We start from the raw sequence: 13,452 nt of genomic DNA, 5'->3' as shown, positions 1-13,452 counted from the left end.
ATTTGTACTTAAACTCTGAGAAGAAAACCAAAGTCACTCTAGTCAGTTCTTCCCTGGTGTTATTCCTTTCTCTTTAATTACATGTTTACCTGAGCATAAGAAGGATTGCTTACCCAAAGGACACTACGGCAGTTCCTTTGAAGCCAAAAGAGCCTGTTAGCTAGGCACATAATTAGGCAGTTTTTAATGATATAAATGATAGGCTATTGTGTAGCAAATAATTATGGCCTTATGATTCTCCTGCGACAGGTAAAGCAAGGAAAGAAATAACCTTCACGTGATGTATCGTCCCCCCAGAGGGTTTGGGGCAGCAATGGAAGGAGGTGGGAAACATGGGCATCAAACAGTGTGCATACCCCAGTACCCACAGAGGACTTGCAGATCTTAGGGCAGACACTAAATCATCAGTTCCTTTACACTTCCTTTCAAACCTGTGTTCTTCCCAGGTACTGCCCATGGCAGCAAGGCTGTTCCAGTCCTGCACTGCCACGATGCGGCGCTGCATTAATTCCCCACCGTCCTCTCCCGACCGTCTGTCTTCCATACTTTGGCTCACTGGCACCTACTTACTTCAGAGTTAGTGACAGCAAATGGAAAGTGCCCAGGGATATTACTGCCACGTGAGCTACCAGGAACTGTATCATTATATGACACTGAGAAACCTTTAAAAATAAGGAATGATACATTTATGAAATGATCTTGTTTCACAAATTCAGGCTGCCATCTCTCCAAAATTAAAGTCTCTTTTGTGTCTATCATTTCACTGAACCGCTGGAAATTTGTCCAGCTAAACTCAGCTTTAATACTTTCCATTGAACTGCCAAGGGAGCTTATTTGATCACAGTAATCCTATCTGATGCATTGTATATCATCTGATTATGTTACTCACCCTGCCAAGGAGAGTCTGATCTTGTCCTTCCTCCAAGCTTACATCAGACCTGAGAGTGATTCAGAAGGTACCACAGCACTGCACATGGCTTCCCCTGCTCTCAGCGGGAGATGGACAGCTGAGAGGCTGTCTGGATACGGCTCATAGCAGATCACACAGGCTGAGAGTGCTGTAACAGGAAAAAGAAGTCTGTGAAAATCATTTTATTGTTGTTTCACAATTTGTTCTGTTTGCCTTTTACTTATTGCATGAAACTTAACTTCGCTGTTTTGCAGATAGAACCGTTACCCATTTTTCCCCTGCATAGATTTATAAATGTTGTGTGACCTCTTGTGGTATAACAAAATACTACACATACGATCCGTGAATAACACAGTTTATGTAACCTGCAATCTACCTACAGCCAATCTGCCCTGATGGCTGGATTTCTATTAACTAAAGGCTACCCGGTGGCTATGAAACTCTCAGTTAACAGTGAATCACAATGGAAAAATCTCCCTCCATGTCAATCATCCAGTGAGTGCATGTAATGTGGGTAACTCTTAATTGTTAGCCAGATTTAAATGTCATCAACTACAGTTATTCCTAAACATGCTTATTTTTGATGAGACATTTGATGAGACATAAAGTTCCACATTTAGCAATAACATACAGATGCTGATACTGAAAATGTAGCTTCATTCCTGTCATTAATGATATTTGGCACTGAAGAAATAAAGTAATTAACAAGCCTCTTGTGTTTGCTTGCATGCATAGGGATCTTTGACAGGGAAATACATGTGTGCTAATAGTGATGGGATAAAAGAAATTTAACTGTCTGTAAAATTAGTCAGTGGATGTTATGTATAAATGTAAGTACTGTCGTTCTTTAAGCAGTACAGGAAGTTGTGAAGGTATTGTTACTGCACGTAGGTGTTTTCTATAATCAACCACCATGCATAAAGCTTGTTTAAAAAAAAAAAAAAAAAAAAAAAAGACATGTCAGGAAAAAGTGGTATCATTTTTAAAAATTGTCTGGATCTGTGTGTCTTGTATTGTGTATTACTTGTGGCCATGACAACCAATGGTAGTAGCAAGACTGCAATGCCTCTGCAGTCTTACCACAGCAGCAGCCTCCTGATGCACTGCATGCAGCGTACATGAAGGATGCATGCCCTGAAATGTTATGTGAGCACCTGCCATTAGGTGTCTGTTTCAGAAATGCTAGCTTAATAAATACATTGGAGCTGAAACCAGAAATAACTTCATTTTGGTCTGCAATGCAGTCCCAGTAGCTCTATCTAGTACCTCAGAAGATTAGTCTATATGCCATTTCTATAGCTAGGAGAAGCTTAAGGATACTGCAATGCCATTTTTTTCTATTTATAGCAGTGCCCTGTCATCACCTGAAATACATCGTGATATATAAGAACATTTTCAGAAATGGCTTGACAAGTAATTAACATTAACTAAATTGCAAACAGAATCTAAATATGTTAATTTGATTAAACTTTTAAAAATATTCAGCTTTTCTACTTCTGTTCCAGTATCTCTCAACATAATAATTCAGTGATGCAGAGTAGTTTTGATTTTTTTTCCTTTTTCATCTGCACATCTGCATTTTCCTTTCCATTGCACCTAGCTTAATATGTGTAAGTGTTGACTGCCTTCCGATGTTACTTTTGGTTCCTGAATTAGTTGAAAGGGCTTTTAAAAAAACATGCTGATTGTACTGATAATGTACAGTGCTTTATCTTTTAATTCTATGTAAAGCTTGAATGGATGTTCTTCAGATTTCAGATGTCCAGACAGGTGGAAAACAAGAAGCCTTAGGAAGAATCCAGCCTGTCAAAAAAAACACACAGACCCCAAATGAAAAACCGTAGGCATTTTGCTTATACATCAAACCATCTGCTGTGTATGTGTAAATAACACCTTTGGAGTATACATTTTACTCACTATTGTCCTACTCCCATTTTGCAAAACTACTACTCCAGCGTTGTAGCAGTATAAAGCTAGAGTAACGGAGCCCTGAATCTAGTTAAATTTTACACATAAGGTGCAATTATGAACAAAATAATTCTGCATGAGTCCTTCAGTGCTCACTAATGATATGTAATAAATTATTAGAAATAGGTTTGGCCTGTATAGGGGGGATATTCCCAAGCCATATGGGCAAAGACAAAAATAAAAATCCCCAGAGTTTTCTTGCTGAAGGAACCAATACATCTCTGTAAATTAAAATCCCACAACTCATGAAGTCAAACTTTCATGAAGAAACAGATAAAACTGAAATAAGGAAGGCAATATGATTAGCTAAAATGCTAGTGAGAGAAATGTGGGTGTCCTCCATCTTGATGAAAATAGATTATGCTATGAAATGGGAGTTTCTGGACCCAAACAGCTCATGAAAAACTATGTGAAATGCTCATGTATTTTAATCCTGCCTATTCTGAAGCAGTAGAATCAGATGCTGCATTTGATGGCTTACAGACCTGGATGGCAGCTTTACTAACAGGCAGGTCAAACTAATAGATGCGTAAAAAGCCATGAAGCATGTGAAAAGGAACAAGAGAAATAATAGCCTCTATACATGCATTGTTAAGGAAACTAAAATCTTTAACATGAGTTTGAAAATCTCTGAAAATCAATCAGAATTTAAAATGTCAGAATAATTGGACTCCCTCAAGCAACTGGAGGAAACAACTGTATTGCTTTTTTTGGAACAGTAGGTTGTAAATGTATTGCAGTTGAATTTAGCTAAAGATACAATACAGAGGATGCTGAAGGACTTTAGACCCCTGAGCAAGCTGCAGAAAGAGCAATCAAATTCACTGTGACAGATGTATGTGACAGAGAGAATGCTGGCAGTAGCTAGGAAAGTAATGGATATATGCTATTTTAAACATCTTGAGAGATTATTTTTTGGTCTCAGATCCAAGCCTATGAACACAGGCAAAATGAGAGAATTTGTTCTTATAAGAAAAGTTAAAGCATCTGACTTCCTATTCACCAACTTCTAGCCAGACAGGAATGGGAAAAAAGCTCTTTCGCATTAAAAAATGGCATACATACAGAGTGTTTCAAGTTAACTTTTTTATTCCTCTTTGATATTTTTTAATTTACTGTGCTATTATCATTGAATAGCAGCAAATTTTGTATCCTTCAAAAATATAAAGTTCTTACTGGGGTACATCTTTTTCCACCTCCTTCCTTTTCTTCCGTAACAATCTTACTCCTGTTAAACCTCTCTGCATTGCCTGGATCTCTCTAGCAAATTTCAGTATGAACTCCTATCTCCCCACCTGCCTCTCTTCTCCTGTAGGCTATATTTTCAGCTTGAAGCTACTTCTAGCCATAAATTCAAGAACATTAAGTCACCAGCTTCCGTGACAGCCCTGAGCCACCACTGAACTTCTCCAGCCACTTCACGTGATGCTGCAGTCAGTACCTGGCAGCTTGGAGAACTATTGCAAGGCAAGATGAAGAGCCAGAGGTAAGGTAGACGATGGTCTCTGAGGCTGACTTCTCCCAACATGTGGACACTTTTCCCATACTTTATTTTCTATTATGGATAGTGCAATGATAATTTTTCGATTATACTAATAGTGTGTCTATATACGGTAGAAAGGCTGTTATTTTTCTATAGGTTACTTTCTGAAGATATCTGTTATCTTCTGAGGGTTGAAAGCCAAAGCTTATTCTTGCAGATTTCATGCAGGCTTCATGCAGACTATGGGACTAATCCACCAGACTTGATTTCTCTTTCACTTAAGCTCTTTTTTGCCTGAGTAACTCCACTCCTCATTTCACTGAGTTTTACAGCAATGAACATGAGATTAGATTCAAGTCTGTAATGGGAGACATTTTGCGGCATCACTTAGTCACAGATAGCCCATGTCAATTTTGCCCACCTTTGTGTCAGTGACAAAATCTCTCCCTGGTTTCAGTATTATTGGGACTGGGCTCTCCTGCCCCTTTTCTTGCTGTTCATCCAGAATCTTGACACAAAGCATTCAGAAAATGAATGGAGTTCCTGCTTTCGTACCTCAGACAGGAGAATGGGAGTACATCCTACTTCAAAGAGGCTACCTCATGTCTAGTATTAAAACAAGAAATATCTGAGGAGCTCCAAACTTCTACTAGTTTGGCTTGAAGAATTATTCAAATTACTAAAAAGAGAAATTTTGAGAAGGTAAATCTTTTTGCAGAATCCCTGGTAGCTGCCTTTCATTGTAAATAAGATTTTCTTAGGAGGAAGAGATGTAAATTTATCAAAAGACCAGCTGTTTGCCCTGATGGGCCCCTCTTATAGAAGTAAAATAAACAAAAAAAAAACCCTACGAAAGTGGAGAAATTTACCTTTCCATTTAATTCAGCATCAATGTATTCTGGAAATTTCAAGAGATCTTCCCACTAATTTAAATCTAGTTGCGATAAATCAGTGGCAGATATTTTGACTGAAAAACAGTTTATCTGTAGCTATCTATTTTCCATATAAAATCTTCTCTTGAGATGAATTTTCCATGCTTGAGCAATGCTGAAAAGTGAATCTCATTTTAAAGGCTTGGGTAAAATCCATTCAGTTTGAATAAACACATACTACACATGGAACTTTCTCTCTGTATCTATAGATAGGTATATAGAGAGATACTTTATTCTCCATATTTTATTACTCAAAATAGATAACTCAGAAGTGGTTGAACTTCAAACTTGACGTATCTGAAAACTGTTCTTCCAGAGATGGGTGGGGACAGTAAATCTTTTTATCCCAGATGACAAATACAGAATAGCAGTACTCCTCTTGCCTAAACCTCCACAAATAACACACAGTTTAATGTTATTTAAATTATAAGCATAGTTTCAGTTTTAGGAAGATTAATAGGTACATAAAAAAAGAAGGTGCAGCAACACTGTATCATTCGTATGTCCTATTTTGAAAAAAAGAGAGCATTTTTAATTGTTCATACAAGCCATTGAAGCAATCCTTATTATATTGTTTCTTTGTATTGCAGTTACCTGTCAAAAGAATCCTAGAGAATAATTTAGCATGGAAAATGGAAAGAGGGATGATTCTGAAACTCAGGAAAAGATAGAGACACGCATAAGGTAAATCTTAAGTTATGTTGGAATATTTGCTCAGATTTTAGAGGATGAAGATCTCATTTGGATTAATCCCATGTGTATTGCCCCAGCTTCATTCTTTCTGCTGAATGTATAGCCTTCTTGCTGCTGAATTTAAAAAAGGTATCCTGACATTCCATATCTCAATTATGCATACTACAGATGGAAGAATAAGGTGTTCAAATGATTTACCAAGAAGGACTCATTAAACCAAGATAAAATCCATATAGTCAGTAGCATGCTTTAAAGTATCCTTCATATGTATTACTCTGCTAAATACTCTGTCAAAGAGGAAATTGTGTTTTTCCAATATCTTTTTAGGATTCTAGGAATTTGAGTATGTAGTGGTACAGATAATAAACATATAATGTGAGCTAATAGTAGCAAAAAAACCCAAAGTACTCTAACAAATATGACTGGGCTCTGTTCACCTTATAAAGGTGTAAATCCAGAGTAACTGCATAGGTTTCATAAAATCAGTATAAATTTGTCAATGTAGATAAGTGTAATATATACTGGAAAATTAGTGACAACTTTAAAAATTACACAACCTTTGATAATTTGAGTTTGCTTTGATATAAGTAAGCTTTCTGTGCTATATCATTGCAGATTTTAAAATAGATTCTGCAGTGAAAAGTAAAGCAGAGGTATGCTCTGGATTCATTAGAGCATGGCCCAAAGAAACCAAAAGAATCCCCAAATCTTCTAAAGTAGAAACACAATGGAAAATGAATTCATTAAGCTGAATCTCGAATGCCTTGCAGTTTTATAGTACATATACACTATACCCATGTCTCACAAAAATCAAATGCTTGCTAAATTATGAACAGGTAAAACAACAGGTTTCTGAAGTTCGCTCTCTGATGAACTGTATTGAACAATTACTGGGTTTTTTTATGTTAAAGTGTTAAAATGTTTTATATAAAATTTTCTGAATTAACATCAAAGAGTTTATTGAGAAGGTACAATAAAATCTGTTCTGCAGATAATGTCAACTTTCAAAAAGTTTGTGTAGTATCAGTTTCTAATAGATGTACTGATTTTTCTACTATGTCAGTGAAAGCAGACATACAAAAGTATGGCTGAAAAGGTAGGATTGCCTTTTATGGTTGAAAAGACAGTTAAATTGTTCTTTCAACTATTTTTTCTGAGAAAATAAATGATGGCTTTTCTCAGTTTTGGCTAATAATTTGTGTGAATCTTATGTTCATGAAAGTGACAGATTTATACGTCTCACAGGCAAAATTTAGCCAGGCAGTTACTATGCAAATTTCCCCAAATTTGCCTGTCATTGTGCTTTAATCTTTACTTTATCTGTTTTATCTGCCAAATTCTCTGTAGGAAAAGAAATCACACAAATTCTGCAAGGATGAGTGGAACCACAGCTCCACACAAATCTTCCAAGTTCAGCACATCATCTCTCCCATCTTGATCATCCATATGTTATACGATGAAAGAATCAGTCTTTCTCCCAGTCAATTTCTCAACCTCCTCCACTTGTCAAAAGAATATAAGAGTGCTATTATTATTTATAGCACAGTAGCACCTAGAGATCTCAAGTGAGATGGGAAGTCAGGGTGCAATTTATTTTGCTGAAAGTAGATTACTAGTACTGCCTTAGATGTTTTGTTGTTTGGAGGTGTTTTACCTGGACTCCCCCTCTATGTTCATGAAACACATGCTATCTTCACCCATATAGGCAGCTACATGCGGATGTCCCAAATAAGAAACATGTCTGGAGTGCTTTCCTTGCATAGACACTCCATACACACCCATGTTATTCTAAGTGTTTAAACCATGGCCAAAACCAGTCATGATTCATCTCTTGCTCACTAGCTAACATCTACAATAAGCTTTTTCTCTTTACCTAACCATTATTTTTTATCAGGTAAGGACCATTAGCCACCAGCTGGGCATCTCTTGAATGAGGTGCCTGTCAAGGTGATAGCAATCTATAAAGTATGCTCATTCAGGCACACCTGGCTTGGTGCCTGGATCAGCAACAGTGTGAGCATCAAGAAAAAGGAAGAGAGAAAGCAAGCAGAATTTTGTGAGCACTCTAGATCAGGTGAAAACAGAGAAAGCAAGAAAGATTATACAGGGTTTGATGGGAGACAGTACTCAAGGGCAAGGGGAAGTTTCCATTTAGAGATGGACATAGTTGGGCTAGCATGAGGGATGTGAGGTTCAACTAAAAAATCTGGGGCTAGTGAGCAGAAACAGAGCAAGAAGCACCGTGAACATCCTGGCATTGTTTCCAAGACCCTCTAGAATTTTGCCAGGGCTCTGGGAAAACTCTCAGTGTATTTCGCTTGCTTTTCAGTAGATCTGAAGCCCAGAACCAGACCATATACCATTTCTCTCCAGGATAATCAAAGCCATAGACAACACAAGTATCAATATCCACAGATAATTCTGTGAGTTCTATCTCTTCCATTAAAAAGTTTCTGATACAAATTGATGGCTACTTTTAGCAACCAGCTGCTATCTAAAGATATAGGTGCTGAGCTTCTTGGTCTGTTTACAATGCCAGCATATTGCAGTTCAGTATAGCAGAGATGAGATGGCTCCTGTAAGGATGCCCTGGCATGCCCATGCATACACCTTCCTCCTTCAGTTGAGCGACAGGGACAGGTCTCAAATATGTTGTCATGACCTGGTCTTTGCCAGCACCAGTCACAGTGGATTGACTGTGGTTACAGTGAAAGTGGGCTTTTTTTAAACTCTTCCCTATTTTTCCTTCCTCCTTAGGAGACTGTGCATTTATCCTGAAACCCTAATTTCTCAGCCTCTTCTGGCACACTGAAGTGTGAAGCAGCACTAAAACTATTCACAGTTGCCTACCTGATCCACAGAAGTGCCTTCGGTAGCTTGAAAACATGGCTGTGTTTCTTGTGCTTGATCTTTAGGTACTATCTGTTGTTCCTGCAGGCCAAGAGGCTGAGGAAGGGCAGCCGCCCTAAAGGAGAATGAGGAAAAACTGGACTAGGAGTGAAGAGCAACTGTTCTGGAGCTTGAGGAAGATCTTGGAGTGGGGCATGTTAACCCATGGTTATACCATGAGATAGAGTGGTGGATTTCCAGCATTGCAGACACCAAAGGCAGGACAGGTGCTACAGTGCTATTGGGGTTCATTAGGTGCAAGATGTTGTCACATACTACTGCCTTAATCAAGGGAGCTCTGACTCAGTAGATGAAAAGGAAAGCACAAGCAGGTAAGTCTGATGAAAATAGAAAAGGATTTAATATGGGCTGAAAAGGTGAGGAAGAATGTAAAAGAGGGTTAAAATGAAGAAAAAGAGAAAAAAACAACCTAGAATTTAGGACTGCCTATTTATTTCTTTGCTTATTTGTTATGCTGTCTTTTGAGATGGTTCGTCTCCTGGAGAAAGAGCCAGATGATAGGCCAAGTACAATTTCAGCTACTTCAATGCAGTCTGGGCAGGTGCTTGTTCAGGGATAGTGCACGGAAGGGCTTTCCTTTCTCAACTTATCTCCCTACGCTTGACAAGCATGCCTGATAATAGCCATGGCATTAGTGGCATCATCAGGAGCCGCAGTGGCAGCAAGAATTCCTTCAAAGGTGACGTTTGTAGTTTCAGTTTGTGCCAGTGTCATGCTGGTGTCAGTAATAGGAATCTCACCAGCAGGATTTGTGCAATGAAACTCTGAAAAGCCTTGTCCCTGACTGCTGGCAGATGAGGCTGCTTGCCCCACACCAGAAGACATGGTAGACCAGCACTCCTCTTCAAATAATTGCTAGAAATCATGAGCTCTCAGGAAATGAGTCTCTTGCAGTCTCTCTCGAGTTCCTGCTAGCAGGACCACTGTACTGGAGAGTTAATGTAGCAGACATTGATGGATGGTCTAGCCAGGCACAGATGTCTAGAGATTATATGTCAAGCTTTAAGCTGAATCACTTCCCTGGAAGATTTTCCCCTGCTGAGCTGATAACTTGGCCTGGGTTATGTAGAGCACTAAGGCTGCTCTGCACCTGTGCTCCTGTCTAGTACCCAGGGCTCCATCTATGACATATGGAGCTAAAGGGAGAAGTACTTGGTTGGGACAGCCATGGGCACCTGTAGACCTCTGGACTGTTCAGGAAATGCAATTCAAGGAATTGCCTAGCTTGAGAACAGAACACAGTTAACTGCGTACAGGTATGCTGAATTCCCATATGTCAGAATAGCCAGCTTTGATGATTGAGATGCTGACAATTGAAGGGATTCGTGACAGATTTGAGGATACCTGACCTCTCCACACTTCATCCTAAGAAAGATGTGTGACAAGCCCAATATTCTGAAGTGCACAAGGCACTCCTCAGTTTCCTATGTACCTCCATTTGAACCTGGAAGAGGCTCGCCATCCAGCACAGGACTACTTTGTGGCAACTACTATTATTGGCACAGTGCTGCCTGCATCAAAACATAACCTGGTCTAGGATTTAGCCTATATCATCAATTGGGCAAAATCCAATTCGGGGCCTGAAGAAGGGGAACAACAAGGAAACAGAAGTTGGGGAAGCAGAGAGATGTTGTTGTTTTCTGGTGTGAGGCAAGATTTCACTGTACTGTCCACGAAAATGTCTGTATTACTACAGAAATCCATCAATATTGGCCCTGATCTTTTTCCAGTAAGTCACTTGAATGATGGTGTACTTCTCCTTAACATTATACACAGTCTCATTCTAGTAAAAGGTATGGGACATTTTTGATATGCTTAGGAATGTTGGAGATGAAGGCTTTGGCAGAGTTGCTGACTCTCCATCTCTTGTCCTAGCATTTCTCTTTAGACTGTGAAGAGTTGAGAAAGCATAGGTAGGTAGCTCTGCTCTTACTTCTGATACAGTCCTAGCTACCCCATGTAGGTCGCCTTCTGTCCTGTGCCCTTGGCATTTCTTGGCCCCTTCTACACGTAAGCTCTCTATTCATGGCTATATCTATATTAGCAAGTACTGTGACCCAATAGGAACAGATCTGTAAAGCAAGTTAGCTACTGCTGGGTACCAGATGTCAACTACATGTATTTCCATGCAAGCAGTTGGGTGTATGTGCATGTACCTTGTGAAGCTGAATCACTATGGAGAACTGAGTTGTCCAGATTGTCCCCCACTGCATACATGGGACAGATGAATTGTGACTCTGTAGAAGCACTTCTTTAGGAGAGACCTTTAGGCTAAATATAGATGTATACCCTTAGTCAGAAGAATTGCACCCTCAGAGTTAGAACCACAGTACAAACTTACAACACAGTCTGAGCTTCAGCCTTGTGAACTCTGTATTACCTCCTAGGAGAAGTTCAATAAAATTCTTATGTTCATTTCCTCTCCAAAATATCAATATGGAAAAAAAAAGAATTCATCTTTGGTTTCAAAATTGTCTTAAAGCTTTCCCCACACACAGCCACAGAAAGGAGTATTTTTACTGAAAGATGGAATCAAGCTCCTACATCTCCAAATAGGCATTTTCTGCTTCAGGGGATTCTTAAGAGCAAAAGATTTTTGCGTATTCCTTTGTAGTCATGCGGCCTGAGAGACATTCATGCAGTTCACACCCAATGAACAAGTGACCAAAAATTGGATTTTTGGCTCAGTGAAACCATACTGTTATTTTTTTAATGCATAACACATCTTTGTGGGCCCGCAAAGATGATAAGACCCACTCTTTAGTTTGTTTTCAGAATTAGTTTGAATTTTAAAGGGTAGATAATTGCCCTGACAGGAAACAAGATCCATGTATTATCAACACAGTATTCCTTTCCACCCCAATAAGATTTTAAAAAGTAGACATCTCGGACCAATTAGAAAAGTTCGTTTTGCAGTACAGTGGAAGTGTCCAAAAATTTTTACCATTAGTACAGTGTTATTATAAGTGAAAAAGAAATCCCTGGAATTCTCAGGTTTTATTCTGAATAAACAGATACACTAACAGTAATATGACCTTTGTTCACCCAGTTTTTGTGTTCTCCTCCTGAAGTTTTACAGCTATCAGTTTCAGTATTTTTTAAATGCGATACAATATTTTGAAAGCTTCCTCCTCAAATGTTTCTTTCCTCTAAGGCAGTAATTTTGCAGAGCATGTATAAACAAAATGCCACCCTGACTTTTCTTAGCTGACTCTGACTTACTGAATTTGGCTTATTGATTATTTGATTACTTGGTGTAAACACATCTTTAATTTTGTGCACGCTACTATTTTCTTAAAACAATACAACTATCATAATCAAATACAGGTGCAGCTGAAAGACAAAAAGGCATTTTTCCAGTCTTACACTTCAGATTTTAGCATCTTACTCAAACTCTGCAAATCACTAGGAGAACAGTGTATGAGATTGGTCTGTATCAGTAAACGAGACAAAACAGAATAAAACATGAGGACAGAACTCCCTATTTAGATATTACTTTTCCCATTGCACTATAGCTATATTTCCTTTTCACTTACAGATTTTCTTTTTCATTTGCTTGAAGTACACTGAGAAATTAAACCTGTAGAAGAAAAGATTTTATGGTTATGATTTTATAATGTAATAAGTAGGGAGAACATTTGTTTTTATTCTACCATATCACAAGATGGCAAACTATCATTCCAAAAGCAGATGTATTTGAAGTTCCGTTTTACCTTGGAATGACCCCACATCTGAGACTTAAAATAACACAGAGTATTATTTCTCCTAGAGAATAAAAATAGAGTGACTTTGCTTTGTCCTACACATCAGCCTTGTGGACTATACATCATAGATATTGTATATACATTCATCCATCATTTCTGTTTCCTACATGCAGGAGCAAATCATCCTTTTTTTAGTCCATCTATTGCACTTCAGCTGCCAAAAAAGCAAAAGTATATATGAAGGCTGTTTTAAATTACTTAATAAAACTTTGCTTACATAAATCTTCTTCTAGGTAAAGTGCAATGTGTAAATGAAGATACTTTAGTGCACAGGTAAGTGTATACCTTTTTCCCTTACTTGATTTTACCAAACCTGGTTGAAACAATGTTTGTCTGAGAGTTATGCCACGAATAGCATAAGAGGAAGCCTCGCTTGTTACGGATTTACGTTTTACATCTCCTAGTCACTTCCTCTGTACCTGTAGTACCCCCAGCATCATCCTATTGACCTCACGTTTTCTTCATCACAGTATTTCCCTGCTGTTTCTCATGTTCCTGGCTGCTTGGCTGACTGATGGTCAATATATGCTGGTTGTGGTTTGGAGTTAATGAAGAGCTGACTGATCAGCTGGTATGAACATGGTGACTGGCCATCTGACTCCTGTCTCTTAAAATGGATAGGGCTCCGAGTTATAGCTCTCCCTCAGTGCACGCTGGAGTAAGGTCCATCTTCTCCAGCCAGCCACTGATTTTCACAAAACCTGTAAGAGCTTCATGTTATAAGGCCTAAAGTTTGATTACAGCATGTCAGTGCATCCAGAAGTTTTTGAGGGGACAGCCAAACAGACATGA

The 13,452-nt window shown here is 38.6% G+C and overlaps 1 long non-coding RNA gene across 5 annotated transcripts in view; it reads left to right on the top strand.

Moving 5' to 3' along the window:
• The window catches only part of LOC112995250 (uncharacterized), a 109,996-nt gene that overhangs the window by 87,569 nt on the left and 8,975 nt on the right, over nt 1–13,452 (top strand). For all 5 annotated transcript variants that reach the window (XR_010386010.1, XR_010386012.1, XR_010386011.1 and 2 more), the window contains 4 exons: nt 4,194–4,364; nt 5,884–5,977; nt 8,924–9,207; nt 12,894–12,933. This is a non-coding gene — a long non-coding RNA (uncharacterized LOC112995250). The remainder of the gene's footprint in view (nt 1–4,193; nt 4,365–5,883; nt 5,978–8,923; nt 9,208–12,893; nt 12,934–13,452) is intronic.

The sequence above is a fragment of the Dromaius novaehollandiae genome, chromosome Z (assembly GCF_036370855.1).
Source record: "Dromaius novaehollandiae isolate bDroNov1 chromosome Z, bDroNov1.hap1, whole genome shotgun sequence".
Lineage (NCBI taxonomy): Eukaryota > Metazoa > Chordata > Aves > Casuariiformes > Dromaiidae > Dromaius > Dromaius novaehollandiae.
The sequence above is the reverse complement of the archived record's forward strand: the minus strand, read 5'-3'. Positions and strand labels throughout refer to the sequence as shown.